At 36.9% G+C, this 19,140-nt stretch overlaps 1 long non-coding RNA gene across 1 annotated transcript; it reads right to left on the bottom strand.

The window, feature by feature from the left end:
• Positions 1-5,857: 5,857 nt before the first annotated feature.
• On the bottom strand, positions 5,858-16,690 carry LOC311081175. The gene is made up of 3 exons (XR_014605823.1): positions 16,592-16,690; positions 9,757-9,989; positions 5,858-5,982 (listed from the first exon to the last, which is right to left on the bottom strand). It is a non-coding gene; the product is annotated as an uncharacterized lncRNA (long non-coding RNA).
• Between the last annotated feature and the right edge of the window lie 2,450 nt (positions 16,691-19,140).

Below are 19,140 nucleotides of genomic sequence, written 5' to 3'. Positions count from 1 at the left end.
AGAAATGCACTGCAGCTAAAGCCACATGTCTGACCATGTTATATTTAAAATCTGAAGATGATAAGTCTACAACTATGTATTTAATTAAATGTTTCTAAAGATTGTGTCAAATGACTTTATTTTGATTAGATTCTAAAATGCTACTGATGTTTAGTCATCATCTAAGCATCTATTCAGTCTATTGTCTCTATTGTTTTGTGGTGCAGACGAGCCCCATTCAGCGTCAGTCTCTCCTGCACACATTCACACCTTCACACCTCTCCAGACTGGTTATGGCTCTAAATATGCTTTTCTTTTGTCTGCATTATAATTACTAACGACTGGCTATTCACGCCGTTTCAATCCCTCATTTCTTTTATCAAAGTTCTCACTTCACATTTGCAACTGTATCAAATGGCCTTCTTGAAAAAAAGAAACATTTCAGTAAGCATTACTATTTTTTTTTTTTTTTTATAAAAATAACAGCTAGGTGGCAGGTGCATCTTGGGCTAGGTAGCATGTTAGCTTAGCACACCATCAATACACGACAATTTATGAGATTAAAACCATGTTTGTGCTCCAAACTTACTTTATAACGCAAGTCGAGTGTTTTAAATAACCTTCTGTGATCTGATTTGGCTTCGGATAAAAAAATCAGACAGAAAATATATTATTTTATAGTATTCTGCACAATGATAAAGTCTATATCGATTAACATTACATTATAAATATAATCTATTATTATGAAAATACCTGACATGGCTCGAAGAACACAGATAAATCATATATCTCTGTTTGTGTCAGGGACTTCCTGGAATGTCACATGATCATGGCTCTTCTTCATGTTCCATATATGGACTATACTGTGCATATAGCGCCCTCAGGCTGCCAGTGTGTATTGAAAACACAGTACATCAGAGTTTCCAGCGCTCATAATGATTACATTGGCACATTTGGGTATAAATTCAATCAATATTATTCCTCTCTATAGAAATCTGACATAAACCTATGAGAATCTATCAATATTTCTCCAAATCTGCACATTTTTGAGCTAAAGCCCTGAGGGACGTTGTTTTGTGAAGCGCTTTCATGACGACAGCACAGGAGTTTTTTTCTGAATGGGAACGGCTGATGCTCATAATTCATACTAAAGGTATCGACTCATTTTTTCATTACATAACTCCTGACACAAATTAAGACATAACTGTCACTATAAGTTTCTCAGAATACAATAGTGGTCAAATACTGAAACTTGAATCTTATTTCTACCAGAAAGACTCGGGAGATAAATTGATATAACAAGCGTATATTTATTAACAGCCCAGCAAGCATAAATTTATAAAGTTCTTTAGCATAGGCCCTGTCCTTAGCGCGCAATGCGAGGGTAGCGGAAGCTGCATATCCTGCCTGAAGACGAAGGCAGGGGCGCAGCCGACCCCCCGGAGGTAAAGGAACCAATAGTAAGTAACCAATCTTTTATACTGCGAGTGTTAGCACATGATTGGTTAGAAGTGAGATAATACATGACGCGCTGATTGAGTCTTCCTGGCAGAACTTACGCTAAAGCTTTCATATCTTTTTAATGATGTATAGTTTGTCAAGGTAATAAAATTAAATCTAATAGTAACTTTGAACTATTTTAAAAAATTCAGTGCGTCGACACAATGGTGAAGCTTAACACTACAAAGAGTGGGTAGCCAGAAAACCGTTCAAACCCACTACACAAACATTTAGAGATGATCTGGTTCGGAAATTTCAAGGGCCCAAAAATTATTTCCCAGTCTACCTGCAAATATTGCACAAAAACCTTAAGTTTTAAAATATATCAACTTAGATTTAAAAATGCTTCTCTCACAGATCCTTTTAAAAGTATCATTACATGGACAAACAGCCCAAAGATGACATAGAAACAACACTTCATTATCCAGCCTACTATCAGGCTCTACAGTCTCCCAAAACCTGAAACAACAATGATTGTGATTTATTGTTAATAGATACAAATTAATAATCAGGTCATTAATAACTTATTGGAGACCTCATTTTTGAATAATCAGTTAAATTCAGTGATTTCTTACCCAGAGGTCATTGTGCTGCCATTGACCCAGTTCCTCTGCTCTGAACTCTTCTGAATTTTAGAAGATGCCAGTTGTGTCAGATTTTATCATTGAATGTTGATGTACCCTCTTAAAAATAAAAGTTCTTTATAGACCTTATTCACAGCAGTGCCATCTTTGATATTTAACAGGGATGAAAGCGAGGCTGTGAGGGATAGTTGCCCATAGCTAGGCGTTTTCAGCAGAGCGCCTATCGTTTTCAGCTGGCTTATAACGCTTTAGTGAACACAGGGCAACACGACCATAACTAAATACATAGCCTTCTGAGTAGAGTAGAAGCTGTTATAGATGCAAAGGGGAGAACAACTCAATATTAATGTCTATTTATTTAGAATTAAGTCCCTTTTGGTGTTATGGTCGGGTGTCTAAATACTTTTGTCCATATAAGTGTATGTGTTTGATATTCTATTCCAATTTATTCTTTTGTACATTGGATATAAAATATATTCAAAATATTAAAATGCATCTAATCTAAGGATGAGAAGTTGTTCCTTTGTTTGAACAAAAAACAATGCTTTGTTACCATATCATATCAATAATTTGTTTTATTCTATTCTATTATATATTTTTTTACCTTAAATTTAATACAGATTGTCACTAGATCTATTATGTTTATTATTTGAAATTAAATTTAATAATTAATTATGTTTTGTTGTATTAGTTTATTTACTTTACATTTTACGAGATTTTACGAGAATTACCCTAAATGTGCAAGTCAACCAGCTGGTTGAATTGTGTGTCTGCTTAGTGAATGGGTCATCTGGAAAAAAAACCTGGAAAAGTTGCTAAATGAGGTGTCAAGAACACAATTTTAGCAATAAATCATTTTTTGCCAAAATATTTCTTAGTGTGACTGTTATAGGGTTAATGTGTTTTTTTAATTGTTCTGCTGATGAAACACTGCAAAAATATCTTTCCAATAGATTTCAGTAGACAAAAACACTCGACAATATGAGCTGTGGAAAATTATATAAGATCTAGGAGCTTTACAGCTTTTGTTTTTATTTTATTTTTTACAGCGGATGCCATAGAAAACACTGTAAGTCTATCCCTCACAGCTTCGCTCTCATACCTATCATGGCGCTGCGCTGAATTAGGTATACTGGCATCTATGATTCCTTGAAGAACCTTTAACATCCATGGAACTTTTCTATTACAAAAATGTTCTTTATAACTGACAAAGGTTCTTTAGAATTTTAAAATGTTCTTTATGCTAAGAAAAAATGGTTCTTTTAAGAAACCAAATATGGTTCTTCTATGGGACCAATGCGAAAACACCCCTTTAGAACCGTTATTTTAAATGTGAAGGTGCAGCAACGTTTAGTCTGCTTGTGTCAGTACCTGTATACCGAAGTGGTTATTTCAGCACTGATCCAAATAGTAGGAAATTAATGTTTCATCTGTTCTGAGCCAAATAATGAGAAAGAACCAAATTGCTTACCACAGCTATGCAGACGACACACAGATCTACTTAGCCCTATCGCCTAACGATTACAGCCCCATTGACTCCCTGTGCCAATGCATTGATGAAGTCAACAGTTGGATGTGCCAAAACTTTCTTCAGTTAAACAAAGACAAAACTGAAGTCATTGCGTTTGGAAACAAAGATGAAGTTCTCAAGTTGAATGCATACCTTCACTCTAGGGGTCAAACAACTAAAAATCAAGTCAGGAATCTTGGTGTGACACTAGAGTCAGACCTTAGTTTCAGTAGTCATGTCAAAGCAATAACTAAATCAGCATACTACCATCTGAAAAATATTGCAAGAATTAGATGCTTTGTTTCCAGACAAGACTTAGAGAAACTTGTTCATGCTTTCATCACCAGCAGGGTGGATTATTGTAATGGACTCCTCACTGGCCTTCCCAAAAAGACCATAAGACAGTTGCAGCTCATACAGAACGCTGCCGCCAGGATTCTGAGCAGAACCAGAAAATATGAACATATCACACCAGTCCTCAGGTCTTTACACTGGCTCCCAGTTAGATTTAGGATTGATTTTAAAGTATTATTACTGGTATATAAATCATTCAATGGCCTAGGACCTCAATACATAGCAGATATGCTCACTGAATATAAACCCAGCAGATCACTCAGATCACTAGGATCATATCAGCTAGAAATACCAAGGGTTCACTCTAAGCATGGCGAGTCTGCTTTTAGCTATTATGCCAGCCGCAGCTGGAACCAGCTTCCAGAGGAGATCAGACGTGCTCCTACAGTAGTCACATTCAAATCCAGACTCAAGACAGTTTAGCTGTGCATTTACTGAATGAGCACTGTGCCACTGTGCGTCCGACTGATTACACTGTATTTTATTTCTGCATCCTCCTTTTGATTCTAAACTCAAATGGCACTGAGAATTGGATAAGAGACAAACATAAATTACTTAATTGGAGAAACTGAGAGATGAAACCATGCTGATGGCCTGGGTCTGTGGTGGAGTAGTGAGTTTGATGTGTCAATTAAACTCGAGGTTCTGTGGGGTGCGGACTGATGGGGCAGTGAACACGAGGTCAGTCCTAGAGCTCCTCCTGTCCGATTTTAGGGAAAAATCGGGTCCATCGGAGACATCCAATGGAATTCTTAGGCGCGCCAAATAAACACCACAGACACAGTGTCAGAGTAAAACTATATGCAAAAATAAGATACCTCCGCTGTTTTGATCAAATCTGACTTCCCTTTTCATTTCATAAGGACAATATGAGAATTATTACACAAAAAAGGCATTGACAAATGAGTGCGAAATTAGATTTTTCATTTGTTTTAATATCATCTCATTTTTTTCTATGAATATGCAAATAAAAATAATTATTAAAAAAAGTCTCTTCTTATTGTTTTGCACAGTACAACAAATCAATTTGGTTACTGCATTGCTTTGGATGTACAGATTTGATGCTTTGACAGCTTTGTTAAACCTATAAATCCTTCTCACAAATCCATACAAAGATGCAATTACATGGGAAATCAGCCAACCTAAACTGTAATACACCACAGTCCTCTTCTGGAATGTAGTTATTGGGTTCCCCAGGCGCCCAAAACCTACAACAACAGAACAGCCTGTGTTTGTGTCACATGTTGTTTAGTGTTAGGTAAGTAAATACATTGTTTGTAACAGTTATTTCACATGTTGTCAGGTTTGTGTAGGGAGCCGAGGACGAAGACACAGGAACTGCGGTTTAGGTAATTTATTTACAAACTTAACTTCTATGAACATACAGGAACAAGGGAAAAGAAACTCCAGGACTTGAAACACACAACCATGAAATGACGACGACCAACAAACACTGAGGGAAAACACAGGGCTTAAAAGAACTGGGACTTATGAGATAATTAACAGAACACAGGTGATGGGCATTTCTAATCAAACAGACAGGGAAAAACTAACAGGACTAAACCAAAATCACAAAGACAGGGGGAAACAAGATCACAGAACAGAACTCAACACATCAAAACGTGACACATGTATACATAATGTGTTCTGTATTAGCCAATCAGATGTGGCTACGTCATTACGCACTGCTTGTTTAAAAGGTATGGTTTACATTATTATTAAGCAAACTGCTCACCCAGAGGCCAGGTTGCTGCCATCAACCCACTTCCAGACTCCCTCTTCATCACTGTCAGTCAGACCAATCCAGGCAACGTTTCCACTGGTAAACTTTGCAATAAAATCCTGTAGAATGAAATATTATTTAGACCATAAACTGTTTCCGGTTAATATTAAAACACAATCTCTCACTCACCTTTTCCTCGTAGTTGTTTATGATCATCAGATGCGCTCCTCTCTGCAAACAGTCCTGTCTGCTATCAGTCCAGTTCTTCCACTCAGAGGAAATGTAGTAGGAACTGAAGTCATTTATCATCCACTTAGGGTTGGGGCTCTGATCTGTTAATGTTAGAAAAATAGCTCTTTAATCCTGAAAAATCAACTAATTTCATTAATTTCCTGCCTTTTCTATATAATTAAATAAAGAGCAGACAGTGATTTTATTTAGTTTTTATTTATTTTATGACAATCATGGACACCTATGCTGCATTTAAAAGCTGAAAAATGCTGTCTCTGTTGGACATCCAACAAGGCATGTCCCCGTATACAGTATGTACCCTTTCGCTGCCTTTGATATCCCACAATCCTGTGCGTTTGTTTCCGTGACAGTTGCACTAAAAAATAAAGGCGCGTCTGAAAGTTGCTGTTGGTGATCAGTTTGTGTATAAATGTATGTTTGTGACCAAATTTTTCTACTTTTGATTAGGGATGGGTGGATCGATCCTAAAGTATTGATATTTTTGATACTGGCATTGTATTGAAAGCATCAATTCTCAAATTGAAGTATCAATCCTCAATGGATTTCTTTTTTGAAAAAAAAACAAACAAACAAAAAAAAAACATGTGCTTTTATAATATTTATATACTAATAGTAGGCCGCATAGAAATATTTATTTAAATAGGAACGTCATTGAGAACGATTTCTTCTTCCGTTGTGTCTGTGCTGTTTATTTGATGAGTAATGTTCAGTCAGTTTCAATAAATGTAACAAAAAGGGAGTCATGTCAATTGCAGTTTATTTAATATGAATAATGATGGCTTTCACAATACATTACAATCACTCAAATAGAAATATTTCATATAAGTATCGGTGTCGATATTGACGATACTGGTCTTGAAAGTACTTGGTATCTTATCGAAAGGAAAATAATTGGTATCGCCCATCCCTACTATTGATGTCATTTCTAGCAATAAATTACTATTTTACTATTTAAATTAGAGTTGAGCCGGATACTCGGCTGAAACGAGTATCCGGTACGGATAAAGCACTTGCCGAGTACGAGTATTATACGAGTAATACGAGTCAATATCTGTGCGCACACTCTCACGTCTTCAAAGCGATGTCTTGCTCTCTCTCCCTCGCGCAATTTATCAAAATCAAATGACACGATGGTAAACTATGAAATGTGTTCTGTGTTGACACAATCTTGTGCGATGTCCTAACTGCTGGGATTATCACACAACGCGTACACGTCCGACTCGCAAAGTAATGACTCCTTTGAACCGATTCACTTTAATGAATTGTTAAAACAACAGATCTGTCCAACACTGAACTAACAAGACGTCTGAATCGGTGTATAACAGACCAGTAACACTTTACAATAAGGTTCCATTATCAAACTCTCTCTCTCTCTCTTACTCACTCACACACACACACACAAAAATAATCACACTGATCATAAAAAAATTAAAAGTTAAAAAAAGAAAGTTATGTTGAGATGAAAACTCTTGTTCATTACATTTTACTTCATAAGTGCAACCGCATGTGTTGTATTCATTGTTGCAATACTTGTTCTGTATATAGTTTGTTTGTTATCATGATCAAAACCACTAATCTGAAGCTCAAAGCTGATGCCGTCATGTAAATAGTTTTCTAATCAGCAATAAATATAACAATTTCTGATCAACCCATATCAATTGCATGCTTAAAATAACATACCAGTTAAAGCCCCGCCCATTTCAAGACAGCCCGACCCACTTCCGGGTTAAATCCCGTCCACAGTTAGGCCCCGCCCAGTTCGAGTACAGATACAGATACAGATAATTCATATGGTTAACAGATACAGATACAGATAATGCTGTACTCGCTCATCCATAATTTAAATATTCAATTAGTTATCACCAGGGCCTGAAGTTAACTTTTTTGACCACCCGCCACAGTGACTTTTTACCAGCCAGTTTTTTTTTTTTTTGGCCTCATAAAAGGTGAAAAAAAGGAATTGCACAAACATTTGTTCTTTAACTTGTAAGAATACACATTTAAGTGCTGTCAAGTTATTAACGAGATGAGATCCATACAAGTAATAATAACTCTTAGAATACAGATATAGACCAGCTCGTAAACAAATCACACGCGGCTGTGTTGATGGCTGGGTAGTCTCGCGTAGCCAGACCTTCAGACTGACGGCTGAAGGTCTGGAATTCATAGCAGCTTTCTTTGGCCAAGGCCCGCCCATAAGGCCGTTTGACCGACGTTTCGTTCAGCGTCACGTTTCGGGGCGTGGAAATGTCCCCACAACAACAGACCGGCGTGCAACAAGTCAGTCAGCATAGAAAATCAAAGAAGGAGAAGAAAACACTAAGTGCCTCAAACAAAACTCCTGGACATCTCTTAAAGAGTCTATGCCGTGAACCTCGCATACTTTTGAGAATCCTACGTTTAGCTGATCTTGATAAATGCTCATTGTCACTCATGTAAACACAACAGTTTTTCTTCCGCAATCACACGTCTGCGCTTTGTTTCCCGGCGGACCGAAAATAAACGCGACACTCGCGCCCCCCGGAAATCCGATAAAATTCAACCAATCAGATGACGACTTCAACATTCCTGAAGTGTTTCCAGTTAAGTGTACCATATGCATCAGACGTTTAGCCAACGTTCCGTGGGCGTGACGTCTGAGGCTGAGACTAATGGCTGGGCAGCTGTTAGTTACAGCGTTCAGGAACCGTTAAGCAGAACTAAATTAATATTGCTGGTAAAGTTACCGGGTAGGCTACCAGACATTTTCTCACCGGTTCCCAACTCCCAACATCTGTGCAACTGTCATTGTAATGTAGCCTATGTCAGCGTTGCATTATCTCATCTCATCTCACCAACAGTTTACTCACACATTCAAACGTAGTCAGAGAAGGGCCTCATCGTTCTCTCCGATCACATATAGGCTACGTTCCGAAACACTCAAACTGCGCTGCTTTCACAGATGCTTTCTTTACTCCAGTAATGTGCCGCCACATTTTTTAGCACAAAAATCCAACGAAATGGCTGACTTCGTTTAGATGTCAAAGAACAACAGTTGTAAAAAAAAAAAAACCTTCGCAAAGACCCGGCCCCTTTAGTTACTGTTGCTATGTCCGACAAGCTACACCGCGCTCAAACCATGATCTCACGCAATGAAAAACACATCGCGCAGCAGAGCGGACACTGACAACACGCTGACAGACAAGACAGTCCAGGTTACTTTTGATATTAAACAAAGTCTCAACGTTAAAATTTGGTCATTTTTAAAGAAATTTAGACAATACCGTTTTGTGGCTCTGTAATGTGTCTTGACAGATCGCTGTGGTGCCTCAGTTAAAGCTGCTCGTGAACCGATCATCTCTTCCTTCTAGTTAATTTATAGCATCAAATAAACATGAATGAACATAAGAAGGAATGTAGTTTTAACTGCGGAAAGATGTCAGTAGGCCTACTCAGTACACTACTTTTCAAGTTCAAATCCTCCAACGTTGAACTCTCCTGACTGCTTTGTCGGACAAAAAAGGCGGATTATGATTGGCCAGATCGCCTGTCAATCAAACTCCCCGCGAAGGGTCGATTCTCATTGGCTACCTGCCAATGTGGCAGGTAGATTGACAGTGTTACCCGCCAATTGCAGAATTCACCCGCATTTGGCGTGTGGTCGGGTGTTAATTTCAGGCCCTGGTTATCACCCAAGTTCGCTCTATTTTGTTGTAGATTAATTAATCGTTACGCTGCCTCAGAAGTCTGTCAAATATCAGTTTGTGAGGAACGTTCAGGTGCAAACACTTCCTGATAGGCAACTTTTTAAACTTTTAAGAAAAAAAGAAGACTGTGCACATTTCTAGCTTGTGGAATTAATCCAAAATGATTACCATGTTTATGAAGCCCGGCCTGGAGTTTTGCCAAGTCCTTCCTTAACTTCTCTCTCTCTCTTCAGTCAAGTTTTTAGTCAGACTTAGCCAGTAGTTTTCCTCTTTCTCGGATTGGAGCGGTTTGTTTTCTTTTGTGAGCTTTATGCACAGGACTGTGACGGCCACCAGCAGAAGAACACACAACAGCCCCAAACACATCATGATGGTATTGTGACTTCCTTTCTTCTCACTTCCTAAAAATGTTATGACATTGGATGTGTTCAAAATGGCATACTATTATACTATTCTTACTATTTCAGCAGTATCCAGTATGTGTACTGTGCCTAGTATGCACATTTTCTGTATGCATGGAATACTCAGATGAGCTACTACAGTATATTTGCCAGCATTTGCTAAACACAAGGAATTGCTGTGTTCAGAATGGCATACTACTAAACTCCTACTATATTAGGGTGACCATACATCCTCTTTTTCCTGGGCATGTCCTCTTTTTTTTTACCTAAAAAAAAGCCCAGGATTCGGCTTTTGCTTTCTACAGTCGCCGCATTGCTTTAGGTCCCGCCTTTTCGCACGCCACCATTGGTCGGTCACGTGCGTAACGCAAACATTGGTCAAACTGCATCTCAATCATTAGTCATTACCCTCAGCACCACAGCAACAGCCAAGAGACAGAGCAGCGCTTGCTTGTCAACAGTGGCACATGGCTCCTGAACAGCGTAAAAAAAGCCCAAATGTGAATTCACAGATGATTTACATGTGATCCGTGTGAAGCAGAATACAGTACCTGCAAAGCTGGCACGTATGTGTCAGTGTCAAATAAAGGTACTTGCGATCTAGAAGCCCACAAAGGGAAAATATACAAGAGAACATCAGGAGGACTGAAACAACCACTAACAAGAAATTAGTGTCATTTTTCAGCTGAAGTCCGTTCGGTGTTGATTCAAATCCATTCAATAACTGTGTAAAGTTCATTGATTATGATTATAATTATAACCAATTATACATCTATAAATCTCCGCTGTTTAATAGTACAATCAATTGAATTCTATTTAGACTATATTAATTGCTGTTTAGACCATTACGTTCAATATGAACAAATCTTTCTCATTTTTGCGTTCTCATCCTGAGTTAAGCAAAGACAAAAGTGTCCTAAAATAAACAATAGTAATGGTTTATGATCTATGCACCAAGTGTATCCATAGTAGTTGATGGCCATAAGTTTTAAGGTACACAGCTATTGGTTTGGAACAGAACATTATAAAGATACATTTCCTCAACGATTACAGGTCTCTGTATGATGACCAATCTGTTTTGGGAAAATGTGCACTTCAACAGATCTAAAACTTCAAATTATAATTTCGATGCTGGCCATATGATCCAAGGGTCAAAATAAAGATTTTCCACAGGGCAATTTTAAAATAAGATAAATAATAATATCTGTTGTAATTGTTTAAACATTAAGAATGTTGTGTACACAAATGCATATACAATTTTTAAACTAAGTGATTTTATTAACTATCTAGATACATTGGTCGTAGCCTTAAAAAAAATTTCATGTGGTGTGACCATGATTTATCTTAAAATTATTAATTTCCTTAAAGGGGAAATGAAGCAGTCAATCAAGTTTACATGATTTACAAGATGGATTTCACTATAATCAACAATTATATAAAAAAACATGACAAATGTAAACATATGAAAGAAAAAACGTTATATCTTTCGCAGCCAGGGCGAAACACCGTGGTGTAGACAGTTTGATGTCGGGATATTCCTACATTCAGCCAGGTTTATTAAAGCCAACCAACCCTGTGACGTCACATGTTAGAATACTGCACAATGGTGGCGCCCTGGCCGTGAAAGATATAACGTTTTTTCTTTTATATGTTACATTTGTCATGTTTCTTATATAATTGTTGATTATAGTGGAAATCCATCTTGTAAATCATCTAAACTTGATTGACTGCTTCATTTCCCCTTTAACATTTATTTTTTACAAGTGCTCAATAATTAAAATGTTTGCATTTCTTTTGAGTTTTTGTAAATAATGATCTCGTATTTTTTGTCATAATTTCAACTGGTTTATTAAATGTAGTTAAAAGACTTATTTTTCCTTAAACTGATATTTTTTAAAAATATATATATATATATATATATATATATATATATATATATATATATATATCAGTCAATTAAAGGTGCAGTGTGTGGTTTTTAGTGGCATCTAGTGGTGAGGTTGCGAATTGCAGACAACAGAAGTTACAGCAGCCGACAGGAAATGATGTCATCGTCTGAGACAGCAGAGAGTAGCCAGTTCAGCAATGAGGTTTCTATACAAAGATAAATGAAGAAACTATGTTTACTTAATTATTCAGTAAAATGATTTGTTATTGTGCATATTATTGTTACTTGTTCATCTTTCTGTTAGTGTTTTATTCGCTGACTTTTGGTAGTTTCTTTGCACAAAGAACAACATGGTGACGAAATGCGTTTGTCCGTTTAGGGCTCCTGTACTAGAAACATGTCGGCGCATTTCAATCCCGCGGTGTATGTAGATAGAAATGGCTCATTCTAAGGTTAAAAAAAAATAACGATTCATTATGTAAGATCTTTATACACCACTGAAAACATAGTTATGTATATGATATTGCATTTCTGTCAACAGATCCCCCTAAATAATACACAATCCACCTTTAACCATACTGTATCTGTTACGGTGTGGGTTTTGTTTCTTGTTCTTGTCATTAAGGTGGGCATACACTGTGCGATGTCTGTGAATTCAGCAAGGTTACCTTCTCACACTGAACGAGTAGATCGCATGCGATGTAAAGCCAAAGCTCAGGATTTATGTGCTCACACTATAGACCCTTTTACAGTTGGTAAACATGGTGACGTATTTGTGTGGGCGGGGCTTAGCTGGAGGCAGAAAGATCCCTCTGGCCGCTTCACTCTAACCCTAACCCTAACGTTAGTTTGCCAGTTTTGTTAGCTTGTTTTTTAACAATGACTGGAGAAAATCCAATTTTATCTTAATGTGCAAGGTCACTCACTGTCCAGGGCCGCGATTGTTATTTGCAAAAGTTAATTTTAACGGACGGAACCAGATTGGCCGACCCGTACACTGAGTTAATGGATGGATGATCTGACAGGATTAACGTCAACGCTACCTCCGGTTGAGAAGCCTGCTCTACACCTGCCCGATAGAGAAACTGAGCGTAAAGAGAAACTGAGGGCATATACATCTTTAGATGCCTATAACTATGTGCTGAATGGTCACGTACAAGACGTGTGGTACGATCCGTAGTTCTGCCTAGCCAGCACCAAGGCCAGACACAAAGACGACAATGTAAAGAGTGACATTACGGTGCAATTGTAATTATGTGAATATTTTCTTGACATAAAAATTCCAGATACAGCATATTAATTTTTTAACTACCGTTAAACTTCAAATAATAGCCGAGTCCCAAATAGACGCCTGTCTCTTTTACACGCCTGGTGTGGCTACAGGTTTGGATAAATAAAGGCCGGTCTCAAATAGAGGCCTGGTCTGTTTTTTAGTTTCGGGTTGTATCTAATCTTCTAAAACCCGTCAGATCGTCTGTTTAAGCCAGTTCTATGGTGCAGATTGCGCACGCAAGAGAGCCCTGTGCATCTGGACGGGAGCTGTTAGCGCAAGCAAGGCAGGCAGAGAGAGTTAGCGCCGCGTCGCGTCTATGACAACTCGAGGTATCGCACACCGAACGCGCACTTTGTCAGTTTATGGCCAGCAATATTGTTATGTTTAAGGACATTATGGAATTAAGATCATGTCTGTACTATGTTGTACTGTACAATTAAATACAATCGTTGCTAGTCTGCAGTCTGAATTCACTTTACCTCAGAGCGTCCGTTAACTGAATGAATTGAGAATATCACCTGAAAATCCGATAACATCAGCAATTTTCATTCAACCAGCTGATTTCTGTAAATGAATGTAAAACTAAATGTATATTGCAGCACAGGGTGAAGTCTCAACACACTAAATTAAAGGCCTGTCTCATATAGACGCCTGTCTCAAATACAAGCCGGTGCAGTTCGGCGATTTGGGAAAATAAAAGCCCGGGCTATTATTTGAAGTTTTACGGTATGTATTTGATTACCCTTTCTTACCAGGTTCTTCAAAAAGTCTGGTCCCAATCAATCAAAACAACAATCATAGATGATTCACAAATAATCACAATCATTTAGAAAACATTATGCGATAAAATGTCAAATTGGAGCCTGTACTCCGTCGATTCTAGAACCCAACAACACAACAAGATGACATTTAATAATAATAATAGTAATTTAAGCTCCTTATTATGTAGTCGAATCTGTGCTAGTTTGTATTGGCCACCTCCAGTTTTCACTCTGTTTTGCCTCCAGCTAACTGTGACATCGGCGCAAAAGGGGTCTATACGGTCCAAACGTTGAGCTGCGACTTCACTGCTCACACTATACGTGTGAAATATGCGTGAAAAACAGTGAAATATCAGTGCGATAAACCCCCGTGCCGGGTTGCGCCTATAGACGATATCATGTATCAAGAGATATTGTCAAAACAAGCCTCAGCTATCAATATCAAGATGATTTAGCATTTCCAATTTATGTATTAAATTATTATTAGTATTTTTATATTATTAGTATTTTTATTATTAGGGAAGGCCTAGGCTACTTTTATTATTAAACTGATAGGCTATTATAATTAATTTTGCCACACAATAATTTCATAGCGCATCACCGCATAACCAACGCGCCGTGAGGATAATAAAATATTACATATAAGCTTCCTCCTTATTAAAAATTGTCTACAACATTTATGTCGATTACAATGAATTATAGGCATATAATTAATTATTAACAGTCTACAATATGTCCGAACCAGTGTTGGGTAAGTTACTTCAAAAAAGTCATTAATTACTAATTACTAATTACATCATCAATATTGTATTTAAAATACTTCTCTAATTACTTTGTCTGAAAAGTAATTTAATTACTCATCAAGTAATTAAACAAGTTACTTCTTAAAATCCATATAAACATTGACTGGATAGACAATAGAAATTAAACTCTTTTAATAATTAAATATGAGTCAAACATGGAATAGTTTATCATTTTAAAGCATTTAAGCTTTATTAAAACATACTATAATACTTAAACATTTTAGTAACAAATGTAACCTTTAGTTAAACAGAATTCCTCTGCTACATATCTGAGTAACAAAAAAAGCTTAACTTAAGAGAAGTTAAATGACATGCATCAAGCTGTAAACATGAAACTTGCTTTCAAAGCAACGAGTACCATATTATATTTCATACATAATGTAGCCTATGTAGTCATGTGTTTCAACAAAATTAACTAATTTCTAATTCACTGTAACGTTTAGTTAACGAAAAAAAGTCACACGAGTCAGAATTCGGCTCAAAATTGGATGAAAATCACACAGTGTATGCCCGCCTTTAGGTGTGTTCGACATTGGCTGCGGCTGGACGTAACCGATCGGCGAGAGTAGCCGCGTAGATATAGATTTATTATCCATAAGTGTGCTATATAAATAAACTTGCCTTGCCAAATAATATTTCATATAATGGACATATTTGGACAACGTTTGTTTGTATATTATGACGGAAATATAAATACAAATGCTTTGCAATTTTGTAAAGGATTATAAATCACATTTGAAATCATACCAAATAGTGCAGAAATTAAATCTGAATAAATTTAGAGTGATTTTAACAACGTTTCTGGATGGTTGCACCACATGATATTTTGACACTTTATATAACAAAAAAATTATACATAACTAATTGTTTTTGAAAAGTTAAAGTGAGTACATACATGGGAATGGTACTACTTAAACAGTATATTAAACAGAGGCCAGCTAGTAGTCGCTGTGCGAGTAAACCTCACTCCTCTGATCCCAATTGACCGTTCGCAAAGACCCGCCCCCCATAGTTACTGTCGCTATGTCCGACAAGCTACGCCGTTCTCACGCCACACCATGTTCTCACGCAGTGAAAAATACATCGCGGAGCAGAGAGGAGACTGACAACACGCTGACAGACAGGACAGAGCAGGTTAGTTTTCGGTTACGTTTGATATTAAACATATTAAACAAAGTCTCACCTTTCAAATTTGGTCATTTTTTAAAAGAAATTTAAACAATAAATACCGTTTTGTGGCTCTTTAATGTGTCGTGACAGATCGCTGTAGAGCATCAGTTAAACCGATCGTCTCTTCCTTCTAGTTAATTTATAGCCTCAAATAAACATGAACAAACATAAGGAGGAATGTTGTTTTAACCACGGAAAGGCGTCATAACACTCCGTTTTTCAAGTTCAAATCCTCCCATGTTAATCTACTAACTCTCCTGACTGCTTTGTCGGACAAAATGGCGGATGGCGAAGTATGATTGGTCAGATCACCTGTCAATCAAGCTCCCTGCAAAGGGTCAATTGGTGCTCTAGTGACTGACGCAAGAAACTGCAGTCTTTAGCCTCCTACTTTTTATGCATTTAAACCCGTTCTTAACTGGAAAAAATGCACTCGGACAGATGTGCTGAATTAATGTAGCATACTACACTGAAACTGTAGTATACTATTTGTTGTATATTGTAAACTATTTCACAAACTATTCTTTAAAAAGTAGTAGGCAGCATGCACTGTGCAATAAGCAGTAAGTAGAAAGTTAGTGTGCCATTTTGAACATAGCCATTATCTCAGCACAGCTTCTTCCATTTGCCACGGCACAGATATATTGGAAGTATATAAGAAAGGTAAGATGATACGTTCAGATGTGCATTGAAGAACATAATCATACTTATCTGTTTTCTCCATTCCGCTTCAGAATGGTTGAAGTCATCTAACTCATGGGGTACTTCTATAGCATTCGTACTAACAAACGTAACCATGGTCATCTCTTGTCTTGCCATCGTTGGTTTCCCAGTAGAATTTATATCTTTGGTTTAGAAAGAATGTATTTTGACATTTATAAAAAAAAATTAGAAAGAGAATACTGTTTTTAGAAGGTGAGAATAAAAAGTGTGAACTTTAAGAGAATGTGGCATCCAAACTGTGAACAAAGCGTAGTTGAAAAAGAATCGCTGATGACAATTTACTAAATTTAAGTTCTAAATTCTGAATATTTCCTTCTCCATTTCTTCTTTTTAACAGTTTCATCATCGTACTTTGTAAATGGCCCAGCACCAGCATAAAATAACACAAGGAGTACTAGGGGTTTAAAAAATACAATTTTGCTGATTTTATCACATACAAGTCAAAAAAATTATTGAAATAGTTCACATTTTTTAAATGGAAACAAAATCTAAATTATTGTAATTTTTCAATGCGAAAAAAAAGAAAAAAATCAAACAACAATATAATATAGTCCAAACTGTTTCAAATTATACAAAAATACCTTTCAATCAGTCCATCTTCCATCCTTTAATTTTTAGTGACTGTCATGCATGCACTTGGAACTTTCAACGCAAATTTAGTTTAGTTTGTTTTTATTTGATAGGGACAAAGCATGTTAATGAACATTTGTACAAAATACACAATGTAAACAAGCTGGATTATAGCAACATTGCAAATTTACGTCCGTAGTCCCTAGGCAGGTACACACAAGAACAAATACTCAACTATACAAAAAACACAATACCCAAAATACATTACAAAAATACCTAAGAAAAATGTTTACACACCTGATTTGTCATAAGCCACTTCTTTAGATGTTCTTTAAAAGTGTGATAAGTTGAACATTGTCGTACTGACTGCGGTAAACTATTAAAATATTTGCTCCCTATCACAGATAATACTTTCTGACCAAAAGATGTTCACCTATATGGTACTTCACAATCCCTTCTACTGACAGACCTGGTACCAATACCACAATCTGTCCTCTGTTTTATGAATTCTTTCAACGGAGGTGGGGCAAGCCCATGCCAGACCTTGTAAATAAAACATGCATAATTGAAATTTTTAGTGTTTTATTTGAATTTTACAGTGATGAAATGAGAGGGGTTTTTTATCCAACAATTTTATCGCCTTCTTATACAGTGTTTCTATTAACTTTAAAGTTGTCACCTGTGAATGACCAACTATGAAACAAAACTGAATATGTGAAAAAATCATTGAATATAAATACAACCTTGCAGCACCAACTGTCAAGAATGGCCTAATGTACTTAAAATTCTTTAAATTAAATTTTACAATATTAGACAACTTTACATGGCTTTTAAAAGTGAGAGTAGAATCCAAAGTAACCCCAAGATACGTAAACTCTGTAACAACTTCAAGTTCCTCCCCTCTCAGAAATACATTTGAATGTGTCATCTCTACTAACCGTTTTGAAAACATCATACACACAGGTTTTTTGTGTGTGTGTTCAATGCTAAACCTGTCCTGGTAAGCCAATCCTGTATATTGGTCATAGCAAAAGTCAAAGTAATCGAGGCTTTTTCAAAATTCTTAGCATGGGTAAAAATGACTACATCATCTGCATACAACTGAACATTTACATCTTTACATACTCCAGGTAGATCATTAATATAAAGTGAAAATAGAATTGGTCCTAAAATAGAACCTTGTGGAACCCCTTTGGGGCAAGCAATATAAGAAGATTTTATACCATCAATACATACACATTTCAGACCTGCCAACCTGTACGCATTTTGCGTAGCGGATACGCATTTTGACTTCAAAGTACGCTGATACGATTTGTCACTCTAAACTACGCAAAAACCAGGGGCACGTTCAAGTTCAAAACGGTGCGCAACGTTTTGCTACGGTTTCCGGGCTGTACGGTTTCCGGGTTCATGTTTCCTGGAAACGGCGTGCACCGGTGTGCAACGGGGTTTGAGATACGTTTTCTCTTGTTTGGTGGGTGTGTCAGAACTGCCGTCCAATCAGCAGCAACATGTATATAAAGCACGTGGTATTAAAGTGAACTCGCACAATGGGTTCAAGGAAAGTAATTTACAAATGTGTTCGATGCAGCTCGGTATACGCAACAACTGAGGATATTAGAAGACATGTTTGTCGTAAGTTAGTTTTATTGTAAAAATATAGGATATCAACATAATGATGTAGCCTAGTTGTTTATATTTTTAGCTTCATTGCAAGTATATGACATTTGGTATAGAAATAAACAATGGCAATTAAGTGCTTTTGCTAAAAATGAGAAAGAAAATACAGGGTATTAAAACAGTATGAACTACAAATAAAGTCAGTATGTGAGGCTAAATAGATGTGTTTTAGTCTGAATTAGGTAAGATGTGTGCTTCAGTTTCAGCAATCCCTTCACTCGATTGGGATGTTCTCTTTTGTTCTGGGCGGCAAGTGCAGTAACTGTAACATCGCGCATATTTT

The sequence above is a fragment of the Abramis brama genome, assembly GCF_963993115.1.
Source record: "Abramis brama genome assembly, chromosome: 4".
NCBI classification, from domain to species: domain Eukaryota; kingdom Metazoa; phylum Chordata; class Actinopteri; order Cypriniformes; family Leuciscidae; genus Abramis; species Abramis brama.
This window is presented reverse-complemented; position numbering and strand designations above follow the sequence as displayed.